Source organism: Schistocerca gregaria, chromosome 3, assembly GCF_023897955.1.
Source record: "Schistocerca gregaria isolate iqSchGreg1 chromosome 3, iqSchGreg1.2, whole genome shotgun sequence".
Classification (NCBI taxonomy): Eukaryota; Metazoa; Arthropoda; class Insecta; order Orthoptera; family Acrididae; genus Schistocerca; species Schistocerca gregaria.
This window is the reverse complement of record NC_064922.1, coordinates 474023537-474036337: the sequence shown is the minus strand read 5'-3', so window position 1 is coordinate 474036337 and position 12801 is coordinate 474023537. Positions and strand designations below refer to the sequence as shown.

The following is a 12801-nucleotide window of genomic DNA, read 5'->3' as shown; positions in this document are numbered from 1 at the left end:
CGGGCTGTAAATTGAAAGTAACAGCATATGCAGAAGAACATGGAAACAAAGCAGCTGAGCGGCACTTCGGCCCTCCACCATCAGAAAAATCTATTCGCGATTGGCGGGCTAGCAGCTTTAACCCCTTGAAAACGGCCTAAGGTCGAAATTGCAAACGTGGAAACTGTAGTAAGCAGCACAGTTGATGGCGATTATTAAGTCATTTAAGAAATTCTGAATAGCATTCAGTGGGACGACCCTCATCAGCTTTCTCACAGCCATATACAATTAGTTCGAAAACTCAAGATCAAAACTGTGTAATGAACTTTTTCAGTAGCAGCGACTTGATCTATGGGGGATTTGTACACATCAAAGCCGATTTCTTGGAGGCAGTTTTGAATCGGATATTGATAAATATCAACTGTGTTCGGCCAGAGCTGCATTGAAAAAAGTTAGCAAGACTAAATGTGCAAACAGAGTACTGCACGCAGAATCGTCGAAGCTAGAGGATGATGTATTGAAACGAATTCAAGGACACCGTCAAAATGGCATTGGAATTAAAACAATAATTATTCAAGAACACGATCGTAAGCTACCGCTACAGTGGAACTTAACAGACTATAAGGATGGAGTCGGTTGGTGCCACAGGTTTATGAAGCATCATAGACGTAGCATGAGAACCAAAGCCAAAATCTCTCATAAAATGCCGTGAGAGTATGAAGAGAAAAATTATCTTCCCATCGCTTTATTATTCAGCGTCGAAAGAAAACTAAGCCAAACAGCGAATACGGACGAAACTCTTCTGACATTTGATATGCCGAGGAACATTATTGTTGCCTTGAAAGGTACTAAAACTGTAACTAAAAAAACAAATGGACATGAAAAAATGCACTACACTACTGTCGTTTCATGTTGTACTGACGGTACTACGCTTAATCCAATTATCATTTTCAAGAATATCGAAACCATCTGAAGTACCTCACGTACGTGACAAGTGTTGGATGGACAAGGCTGGTATGAAATTATGGATTAACACAGTGTGGGAGACAAGGAAAGGTTCTCTACTGAAAAAGAGTTCACTTCTTGTGCTAGATCAGTTTAGCAGTAATTTGAAAAAACTCTGCGAGAAAGAAATTAAGACAGGGAAATAAAGAGCTTGCTGTTATTCCGGAAGGACTTGCTTCACACAGGCAACCTCTTGCTGTTTCGATAAATAAACCATTTAAAGTGTATTTGGGATAGAAATAGATGATGGACGAAACCCGATATGAAATCACGCCGAATGGAGGTTTAAAACGTCCTACAGTCAAACAAGTATGTCTGTGGATAAGACAGTCGTGGTCTAGAGTGAGAGAACACATTATTGCCAAGTCTTTCAAGAAGTGCGGCATAAGTAACGCTCTTGATGGCCGTAAAGACCAGCTTACATATAATGAGAACAATGACGATGCACACGAGGAAGAGGAGGAGAAGGAGGAGGAAGAAGAAGAAGAAGAAAAAGAAAGATTAAATGATGATTTTCAGGGATTTTAAAGGTCAGTTCGGTTTTGTAAGCTAAGAATTTTTTAGTCTTGCTTTGCAGTCTAATAACAAAAATGGTAAAAATGTAATTTTTTAAAGAAAGTATCTTAAAAATTAAGGTGCATCTTACATTCCATAGCGTCTATAGCCCGTAAAATACGGTAGATGTTGACTGTTAGCAGTAACTTTTCTATTTCAAGTAACACGGTTATAAAATTGAGGTATTTGACTTCCCGACATGACGGGAGGAAGGAAAGCATTAGAGGAAATGGTTGGGATGGGATGTGAGTGGAGTCCATAGGTTCTTTTGTGTGGGGTTTCTGCGAGGGTTTTTGGGCTTCGGTGATAGGTAGAGTGTCTGTGCTAGCTAGTTTGTGAGGACCATTTGGGGATGGGCTGTTTAAGGCTATGATGGGGAGCGTGACAGGTTTTCATACTCCTTCTCTTCTTGTTAGAAACCATTCAAAAGCCAAGATCGCACAAAATATTTTTTTATCCTAGACCGGTTCCAACAGTCTTAGCTGTTATCCTGAGATCTCAAACATTTTTTGTGGTAAAACAGGATAGTTTTACGCTGAAGCTGATGCACAAGATATCATGATTCAGAGTAAAATAAACATGTTTTATTACAAAAAATGTTTAAGACCTGTAGATGACAGTTAAGGCTGTTGAAACCGGTTGCCTTGAATAAAAATATGTGTTGCGCGATCTTGGTTTTTGAATAGTTTTTAACAGTTAAAACAGATCGCACTTCAATACTCTCATAACGAAAAAATTCAGTCCTTTTCTTCTTACCTGGAAGTGGAGGTGAAGCTTATGGAGAGTGGCTAGTGTGGACACAGTGGCTGCATATGAAGCTGATGCAGGTGTGGTTGTGGCTGTAGTTGTTGTAGATAGTGCTTATGCTTCTAGACGTAGATGTAGTGATGCTGGTGGCAGCAATGGCCGGCCCCAAAGGTGATGAAGACAGTGATGTGGCAGAGAAAAAACTTTTCCCTCTGAGCAGCCCATTGAGAGGAGAAGAGCGGTTCGGTTATTTTTTTCTATTTTTATTTTACCCCCTCACCCTATTTCGTTGGGAGGAGGGCTCTCGGAAATACAACATTCCACTCTTCAGTTGAAAACTTTTAAAAATGTAATCAAAGGCGAAACAAAGGAGAAAAGCTTACAGATAGCTTTAAAAACCATAAAAAGGATGAATTTGGTTGGATGTACATAAAACATTAAAAATTTTGATTTTCTTGTTGTTTAAATTCAAATCTAATGTCTAAAAGGTAAAACAAAAATATATATTTAAAACACATTGAATAAATGGTGACATTCTTCTGAAGATATCACTACACTTTCACTTAAAAGCTGAAGGACCTACACTGAGAGACAGGATTTGAGATGGAGCAAAAAGTGTGCTGTAAGATTGAAGGACGTGGGTAAAAATATATAGAAATCCATTGGGTGGAACATTAGACATTAATGTAAATGTTGACGTCGATAGAGGGAAGAGAGAAGGTTAAGAGGAGTCGGGTGGGCGTGGGGGGGGGGGGGGGGGCAGGGTAATGATTCAAGAGGGGATGGGTCAGGGAGATATAAGTAGGGAAGAGAGAGAAGACTGTGCTGATGTGGAGTGAAGTAAGTGCACAGAACTTGTAGTTGACAGGTTTGTTAAATATTGAGGAAGATTTAATTATCTGGGAAACGGAGTCAGTGGAAGCTGCATTAGGGTAGAATATGGAGTGTGTATAGGTGTAGGGATGGTTGGATGTGTTGGTGAAGTCACAACAGCAATCATGACTGGTGATAAGAAGGCAAAAAGTGGCGCTATTGGTTTGTGTATAACATCAAGAGGTATTCAGTGTGGGTGAGGAGCGGTAGGAATTTTATGAGAGGTAGAGGATTCACTTGGGTGAAGGAAAACGGATGCGAAAAGCAAGGCAGACTGCATGACATACATGGATTTGGAGGGAATGATATGTACTTGGATGGAGAATATACGAATAAGACATTGACATAGGAGAGTGTCGGTTGAATCAAGGTTTGTAAATGTGGAGAATAGTGAAGGGGTGTAATCACCAAGTTTAGCCAGTTTTAGTCAACGGTTAGTCCAAGGTATTTTAGTACATTAGTTAACTGGATAGGATAACTGTAAATAGTGAAACGGAAGCTATGGAGACAAAAGCGACAGTTGGTTCGTTCTATAATTATTGTCTGGGTTGTGGAATGGTCATCAGCCATCACATACACCATGAACGGCCAAGAATTCGGCACACGAACAGCGTTCTTTCATGCGTGCATCACTCTCTCGCGTGGCTGCATGATTTTCCCCAATACGATGCCCCCCTGTCTGAGCACGAGGAGGGGAGAGAGGGAACTGATAACGCGCCATATTTACATGGCATGCAGTTGCACTGCGTACGATTTGGTTTCATATTTGATATTTCTATGAAACATATACCTTGCCACTGGTGGAGCAGCTTGCATGCCTCAGCGATACAGGTAGCCATACAGTAGGTGCAACCACACTGGAGGGGTATCTGTCGCGAAGACAGACAAACGTGTGGTTCCTGTAGAGAGGCAGCAGCCTTTTCAGTAGTTGAAGAGAGAGCAGTTTAGATGATTGACTGATCTGGCCTTGTAACACCAACCAAAACACTCTTGCTGTGCTGGTACTGCGAACAAGCAAGGGGAAACTACAGCTGTAAGTTTTCCCAAGGGCATGCAGATCTACTGTATGGTTAAATGACGGTGGCTACTTTTGCGTAAAATGTTCCGGAGGTAAAATAGTCCTCCATTCGGATCTCCGGGTGGGACAATTCAGAAGGGTGTCGTCATCAGGAGAAACAAAACTGGCGCTTTACGAATCAGAGCGTGGAATTTTAGATCCCTTAATCGGACAGGTAGGTTTGAAAATTTAAACAGGGAAATGGATAGGTTGTGAAGTTAGTGAAGTTCGGTGGCAGGAGGAACAGGACTTCTAGTAAGGTGAAGATAGGGTTATAAATACAAAATCAAATGGGAGTAATGCAGGAGTAGGTTTAAAAATGAATGAGAAAATGGGAATACGGGTAAGCTACCACGGACAGCATAGTGAACGCATTGTCGTCGCCATGATAGACACAAAGTCCACACCCACCACAGTAGTACAAGTTTATACGCTAAAACGTTCAGCAGATGATGAAGAGATTGAACAAATGTATGCTGACACAAGGGAAATTATTCAAAGTTTTTAACATGGGTGCTTGGTTCAGTGGCCGTTTCTAAATTAAAATTTAAACAAATGAGCCCTCGGTCACAATTATTTTTAATCTTATTGACCAGGTTTCAACACTTCTAAGAGTGCATTCATCAGAATTTAAAAAAATGAAATGGCCTATACCATAGTTACAAATTTATAGGAAAAGATATTCTACATATAAAAAGTGCAGGTACCGACTAACAATAAAAGACAGAGCAGTGGTTACATGTCACATATAAAATAATTACCAGGCCAGAAGGGCTCTAGTCATAAAATATATATAAAGCAATGCGTGAAAGACAGCCACTATGGGCTGCTCGTACCTGTACAGCCACAGGTTTATACTATTTTCTCTTGCTTTTGATATTACCTTATACTGACCAGAAAATCCTCGTCTTCTTACCATTTCAATTCGCTGACCCCCACAATATCTGGATTGATCCTTAGCATTTTCCTTTTCAGATTTCTTAGTTTCCCTATGACGTTCAGACTTCTGAGATTCTATGCCATGATTCGTAGAACGTTACCCTTTCATTGGTTTTTCAGTCTTTCTCTTATGATCACAGCACCCTTGGTAGTCCCTTCCCCAAGATCCGAATGGGGTTACTTGTTCGGAATCTTTTGCCATTAGAGAGATCATTATGGCACTTCAGCTACAGGCCACATCTACTGTGGATAAACATTACTTGCAATTAATGCAGTGGTTTCCATTACCTTCTGCATCCTCATGCAGTTGATAATTGCTAATTATTCCGCCTTTTAGAGGCAGTTTCCCCCCCCCCCCCCCCCCCCCCAAGGGCAAGAGAGTGCGCTGTTCGCTCTCCCGTCCTCTTTAACAAGGCTGTTGGCAGATCGAGGATCTCTTCTTATGCCGGAAGTCTTCGGTGGCCATTGCTGATGAACATTTAAAACCGCGCGACTGCTACGGTCGCAGGTTCGAATCCTGCCTCGGGCATGGATGTGTGTGATGTCCTTAGGTTAGTTAGGTTTAAGTAGTTCTAAGTTCTAGGGGACTGATGACAGCAGATGTTAAGTCCCATAGTGCTCAGAGCCATTTTTGAAGATTTAAATGTTCATTTTTCCTACTCGTTCTCAGAGTGTGGAGGAGTGAAAATAGTCTGTGAATCCTCTGCCAAGCACTTAATTGAGAATTGCAGAGTGATCACGTAGTTGTAGATATTTATTCAAGAGCAACTAAAAGCAAACAATTTTTGTGCAGTGCTTACCCCTTCAGTTAAATTAAGTTTATATTATGTAAATGTTACATTACCATTTAAAACTGAATTTCATTTTTCATCTGTTGCTAAAAGTAACGACATCTACTATATCTATTTTGGCGTGGCATAAAAATTTCATACTTTCCTCTGCAATCATTCTGTATCTTTTTTTCACGTATCTTCCGTATCTGTGGTACTCGCACATCATTATCATTTAATATGACGTTACGACATTCAGACTTCACCTGGCGACGACCTAAGCAGTCGAAAATCGGTTGGTAGCCAAACAAATACAATTTTGTAGGATATCATGAAAGTGTTTCCTGTTTAATACTGTTGTCACGTTGCATCAAGTACAGACGGAAAATACGGTAAGTGTCACAAGCAAGTTAATTAATTTCACAACTTGCGCTAAAATCATCTAATCTAAGCTACTTGGTCATGCAAAGAATCAATGCATATGTAGAAAATGTATAGCAAGTTGCTTAGTCCTGAAACGTTCTCGGACTTTCGCACGGCACTCTGTCAAAAGCTTGTAATAAACGATACATATGGCTAAATATAATTTTCCACTCTTTTTGTAACCTGCTTTGAACTAAATATGCAATCTGAGCACTCACGAGTATCCAATCGAAATACTTACATTTGTACCCCCACTGTACTCAATTCTTGAACTGGTATTTATGCGAATTTTATAGAGCTTATTTACAGAATTAATGCCTCCATAATTTTGCAGTGAAGTCTATTTGGTGTCTCGCAAGTGAAATATTTGAACCGTTAAATTATCTAGTACAACACAAATGGAAATTTTAATTCTGTAATTATTCATCGATTAAGTTCGCAGCAGCACCAGCAACCATTTGAACAGTTAAATTGTTCATTCATTACGTAGCCACGAAAATATGCACGGAAGAGTTGTTAAAAACACCGTTTCATTTCGGGAGGAAAAAAATTTTTGTCCACCGAAATGAGAAATATTAAATGGCACAGTAACTGTAAGAAATTCTCTGTTTCCCAAAGGATTACCTCTACTCTTTATTTCACTTAAATTTCATGCAGAAGCTGCAAAACTAAACTATAATGCCTAAAACTGATAACACAATTTTTCTGTCGAATTTATAATCTTCCTTTAAATTTTAAGTAATTATTGTTGGCAGAAAATTCCATTACACTTTTCGTGTTTGTGAGGGCACTGCATACGCATTTTTAGATACATAAACAAAACACGCTGTTTTTCGACTTGCGTCACTTTCCTTGCCGGGCGGACTGAGAAATTATTCTAGTTAAGTTTTTTTTTATTTTCTTATGACTGGAGACGCGATAACTTACTGCCACTGGTATATATTATGAAGGGTTAATTTATGTTCTGAAATATTATCACACGCCTCAGTCATGAAGTAGCTAAGGCATAATAGTGTGGTAATGCACGATGCACAAAAAGCAGGTTTGAATCACCATAGTAGAGATTTTTTACACATGACTATTTAATTTTGACGTAACTGGAAGGGCCATTATAAGCACACAACGAGAGAACTTTTCTTCTGAGGCGTGCAATTACGAGCTATATTGAAAATGCAAGTAAAGGATAAAAAACAACATTGAAGGATTCCTGTAAAAAACGGTGACACGTTTTGTAGAAGAACTCGAGACTCCTCGCACTGTAGTTGTAAACGAAAACGGTAGCATGTTGAGGTATCTGACGTTGATATGATCTACAGACAGCAGTGGTAACTTTTAAGACACTCTCGCAACAAACTGAACAATTTACATCTTGCGAGAGTAAACGGAGAAACTCATTTGCAATAATTAATCACACAACTGATCAGGTAAGTGCATTAAGTGAGCCGTTCACAATCGATATCACTGGTTGTAGTTCCGAGACCGTCACTTATGCCTGGTGCACAATTTGCCTTAGCTATTGTCTACCTACGTCTACATATATACATACATTTTATTGTGCTACAGATTAAGGATTCTTCCCGTTGGATTAATCGATGAAGCGCTGGAATAATGTCAACTTACAAATCCCTGTGCGACCTGCTGTTACCCCCCCCCCCTCCCCCACCCCGCCCCCACCCTCCCCCGATTTCTACTGGATAGGCAGTTATGGAGATAAAGACTATGTGTAAGTTTCTTTTCTGTTTTTCCCCCGCAGCAGTTTCAGTGCCTGTAATAAGTGATGCCATTACTTCAGGAAGATCATTTGAAGTTTTCATCTTCCTGAGAAATGATTCCTGCAGTTTTTGAGATACCTGTTTTAGAGATACGGTTTTTTGTTCTTGCGACGAGGTATTTATCTTCTGCAAAGCCGTGAAAATTCGCGTCTTATTTCACACTTCAATAACCGTATATGTGGGTTCCATTACGATTAACAAAATCTTAATTAATAGAATACTGCAAAAAGTCTCATTACATTATCTTGATTACACACAGAACCATCAGTTAAAATTCATACAGAAAATTTACGTGCGTAACTTTCTCTAACAGCAGCGCCAGACAATTACCAGCATAGAAACGATGATACAATTGCTCAAGCCCGTACTAAAACATTACCGAAAACTTACAAAAAATTGTTCAAATGGCTCTGAGCACTATGGGACTTAACTTCTGTGGTCATCAGCCCCCTAGAACTACTTGAAGCTAACTAACCTAAGGACATCACACACATCCGTGCCCGAGGCAGGATTCGAACCTGCGACCGTAGCAGTCGCGCGGTTCCGGACGGAGCGCCTAAAACCACTCGGCCACAGTGGCCGGAGAAAAATTACATTTTTACCACTGAATTACTTGAAAAATTGAGAACAACAGCCGTCCGTTCAATTTTCTTGCAAAACTGAAACAAGGTTTGGTGCACATGTTACTCACGGAAATGGGAAATACCGAGTTGCATGTATTCACCGACGGCTGTGGTTTTGCTTTCTGCACTCGACTCTTGGTGGATTTCTTTCCTTCTATTGAATGGGTTTTTATTACTAACAAAACCATCCGACTTTATTCTCCACCATTGATTACAATGAAATTGTTCCATTTCGTCGTCTGTTTGTAATGCAGTGTGATTATAATTAAACTTTCGTTACTCGGGAGAGCCCCCATGAGAAACGAGTGATCGTAGAACGATGAAACTTTATGGAATATTTGAAGAACATGCGGAAGAGAAATAACTAATAAATCATTGAAAGGAACGCATTTTAATTCCCACATTAGAGGGTAATATTTGTTAATTGAGTACCATGTTTACTTCCCAGGTTACAAGCGTTGCTCATTGTGGCAATTATCTGCATCCACGACAGCCTGGAAGTGCTACAGAGATTGCTATACTGCTACCCGAAACAACGGTGGGTCATGTAACGTTGAGTTGTGACACAGTTCGAAGATCGCACATTCAGTCTGACATTCTCAAGCGTGGCAACATTTTCTTCTTAAACAATTTATGGCGCAATTGGGCGCCTGCCGCTCCCAGAAGTAATTCCTAAATCGCAAAGTAATACGAACATCCGAATCAGAAAGAGGACCTCTCCGTATTCCTTTAGTGCTTCGATACTCGTGGAGAGCAGCGGCACTATTGCTGTTGTTTTGATAAAACAGCTTTAAGAGTAAAGCCCTGCTCACTTTGTACAGACGCAACTGTAATCCTCAGTGATGTTCATGTTTCAACCCTACGAGCAAGTCGCCGTTCCAGTGCAGGCACCTAAGGGCAATTCATGACAATTGCACCATAAACAATGCAAATCCAGCAGCGCACTGTCTGAACATCGTTTCTATAAAATTACATATCCGTACGGTAAATATTTTTCAGCTTACACTGGCTCAAGTAGCGGAAGTTTAATTATAACCACATTGCATTCGTTTCATTCCTTTCCCTCCCTCCCTCTCCCCCCCCCCTCTCTCTCTCTCTCTCTCTCTCTCTCTCTCTCTCTCTCTCTCTCTCTCTCTCTCTTTTTCTTGTACGTTTACTCTTGGTGTTAGGAATGTGAAATTCCACGGAATTCTACAGTACTTAAATTCAAAGATTAGAAACTGCAATAACATATTCGGAACATGCTTGTCAGACAAAGAAATAAAATAGCAATAATAAAAATAAAGAATCTGATTACAGATTCAGCGCACTTTCGAAATGAATAATCAAGCGGTGTATTCATTTCCTGATTTTATTTCTAGTTCTGTTTATTTTCAGTTGCAATTTACCACTTTAATAACTCAAGATTTTAAACGTGGCTGAAGCAGCAACTGTTCAAATTCCTAACGATAATTGATGACAGACAAAACAGTTGCAGGACAAAGATTTATTAAAACTCTTGACCACGGTTTCAGTATATATAAACATACCTTCATCAGAAGTAAAATATCCTGAACAGGAAAACACTTAGATTAGCAAAAACTTAGCAGCGGAAAAAAACCCACTACAGCTTAAGTAACCGTAAAATTACCAGAGTATTACAGGCACAAAAACTTTTAGTCACTTACTAAAATTACATCCTGCAATGGGGATTAATAAAACAATTATGCCAAAGGCGTCGTCAGTAGTTAAAACATCATCTCCATTTATACAACATGATTATGGACAGAGGGTCGATGCGAACACAGCTTTAGCATCAGTACTTCGCCTATGAACTATCGTGACGAGAGTGTGAAAGCCCTAGGGCAAATAGTTTCTCCGAGAGAGGGCACTTGTGGTATGTGCCAGACACTCGCGCACATTAAAATCCATGGATACATACACATGCGCATCAAAATTATTAAAAGTTGCGCTAATTCAAACCTTCTGTCTTAATAAATAAAACATATCAGATGCATTTAAAAATGTATATGTAAAATAGGATATATGAAACCAATTTACCTGTGTCCTAGTGTCAAGCAGATGAAGCTTGCGCTATGGAACACACCTAACAAGAGAGGGCACTAGTGTAATGCGCGAGAATCTCGCATAACTTAAACGGTAAAATACATACTTTAACATTTTGGTTGTTTTCGCTAGTATGATGGATACGAATGGCGCTATATTTGTAGCACAGTCAACATAAAATCTTTCGGGGATACCGTCTGGGCTAAAGGCCTTCCTAGCGTCTCAGGATCTTAACTGTTTTACAATCCCAGATACACTAAACACTATGTCAGCCATCCTTGCGCTTCCAGAATGAGATTTTCACTCTGCAGCGGAGTGTGCGCTGATATGAAACTTCCTGGCAGATTAAAACTGTGTGCCTGACCGAGACTCGAATTCGGGACCTTTGCCTTACACGGGCAAGTGCTCTACCAACCGAGCTACCGAAGCACGACTCACGCCCAGTACTCACAGCTTTACTTCTGGCAGTATCCGTCTCCTACCTTCCAAACTTTACAGAAGCTCTCCTGCGAACCTTGCAGAGCTTCTGTAAAGTTTGGAAGGTAGAGGACAAGGTACTGGCAGAAGTAAAGCTGTGAGGACCGGGCGCGAGTCGTGCTTCGGTAGCTCAGTTGGTAGAGCACTTGACTGCGAAAGACAAAGGTCCCGAGTTCGAGTCTCGGTCGGGAACACAGTTTTAATCTGCCAGGAAGTTTCATATCAGCGCACACTCCGCTGCAGAGTGCAAATCTCATTCTGGAAACATCCCCCAGGCTGTGGCTAAGCCATGTCTCCACAATATCCTTTCTTTCAGGAGTGTTAGTTCTACAAGGTTCGCAGGAGAGCTTCTGTAAAGTTTGGAAGGTAGGAGACAGATACTGGCGGAAGTAAAGCTGTGAACTCCGGGCGTGAGTCGTGCTTTGGTAGCTCAGTTGGTAGAGCACTTGCCCGCGAAAGGCAAAGGTCCCGAGTTCGAGTCTCGGTCGGGCACGAAGTTTTAATCTGCCAGGAAGTTTCATATCAGCGCACACTCCGCTGCAGAGTGCAAATCTCATTCTGGAAACATCCCCCAGGCTGTGGCTAACCCATGTCTCCGCAATATCCTTCCTTTCAGGAGTGCTAGTTCTGCAAAGGTTCGCAGGAGAGCTTCTGTAAAGTTTGGAAGGTAGGAGACGAGGTACTGGCAGAAGTAAAGCTGTGAGTATCGGGCGTGAGTCGTGCTTCGGTAGCTCAGTTGGTAGAGCACTTGCCCGCGAAAGGCAAAGGTCCCGAGTTCGAGTCTCGGTCGGACACACAGTTTTAATCAGCCAGGAAGTTTCATCCTTGCGCTTCTTCCATAAATGGAAGGGAGAATGGTGCTGCAGTCCTTTGTCGTAAACGAGTTTTAGAAAGCTAGGTTTAGAATTTCGGCCTTTTGTTTATCGTCATCCGTTACATTACCCACACTGCCAGCAAGAGAAGGTAATGAATTATTTGTAGCGTTCATAGATTTTACGTACGAACAAATTTTTTTGGGATTATTTTTAGATTCTGCATATAAAATATTGCTTCCAATTTCGTTAAAAAAATCTCTATTGACCTTTTGACAGTAGCTTTCATTTCGCATAACTTCTGTTTGTCAGCGGGACAGTGACTACATTTAAAACGACTGTGCAAAATTTCTCTGCTTTCTCAGTAACTTCCTGATATTTTTGTTGAAACAAAGATGGATCCTTTCCCTCCTTTATTTTTGCTAGGCATATATTTCACTACCATGTGGTGGACAATACCTTTAAATTCCGACCAAAGATGCTCAATACCTTTGTGTCCCGCGCTGAATACTTGGAGCTGACTATGAAGATATTCATGGATGACGCTTTTATTTGCATTCCCAAACAAGAAAACTGTACACTGTTTCTTTGGGTTACTTTTTTCTTTTTTTTCAACTTCCACTGACACAGAAAAGCCACAATGACATTATGGTTGCTATTACCTTCTTCTAGATTAACTTCCTCAAGAAGATCAGGTCTCCTTGTCGCCAAAATATCTAATAT

General features: G+C 40.6%; 1 non-coding gene across 1 annotated transcript; it reads left to right on the top strand.

The window, feature by feature from the left end:
* The first annotated feature begins 11987 nt into the window (after positions 1 to 11987).
* Trnas-cga (transfer RNA serine (anticodon CGA)) lies at positions 11988 to 12062 on the top strand. The gene has a single exon. It is a non-coding gene; the product is annotated as a tRNA-Ser (tRNA).
* The last annotated feature ends 739 nt before the right edge of the window (positions 12063 to 12801 follow it).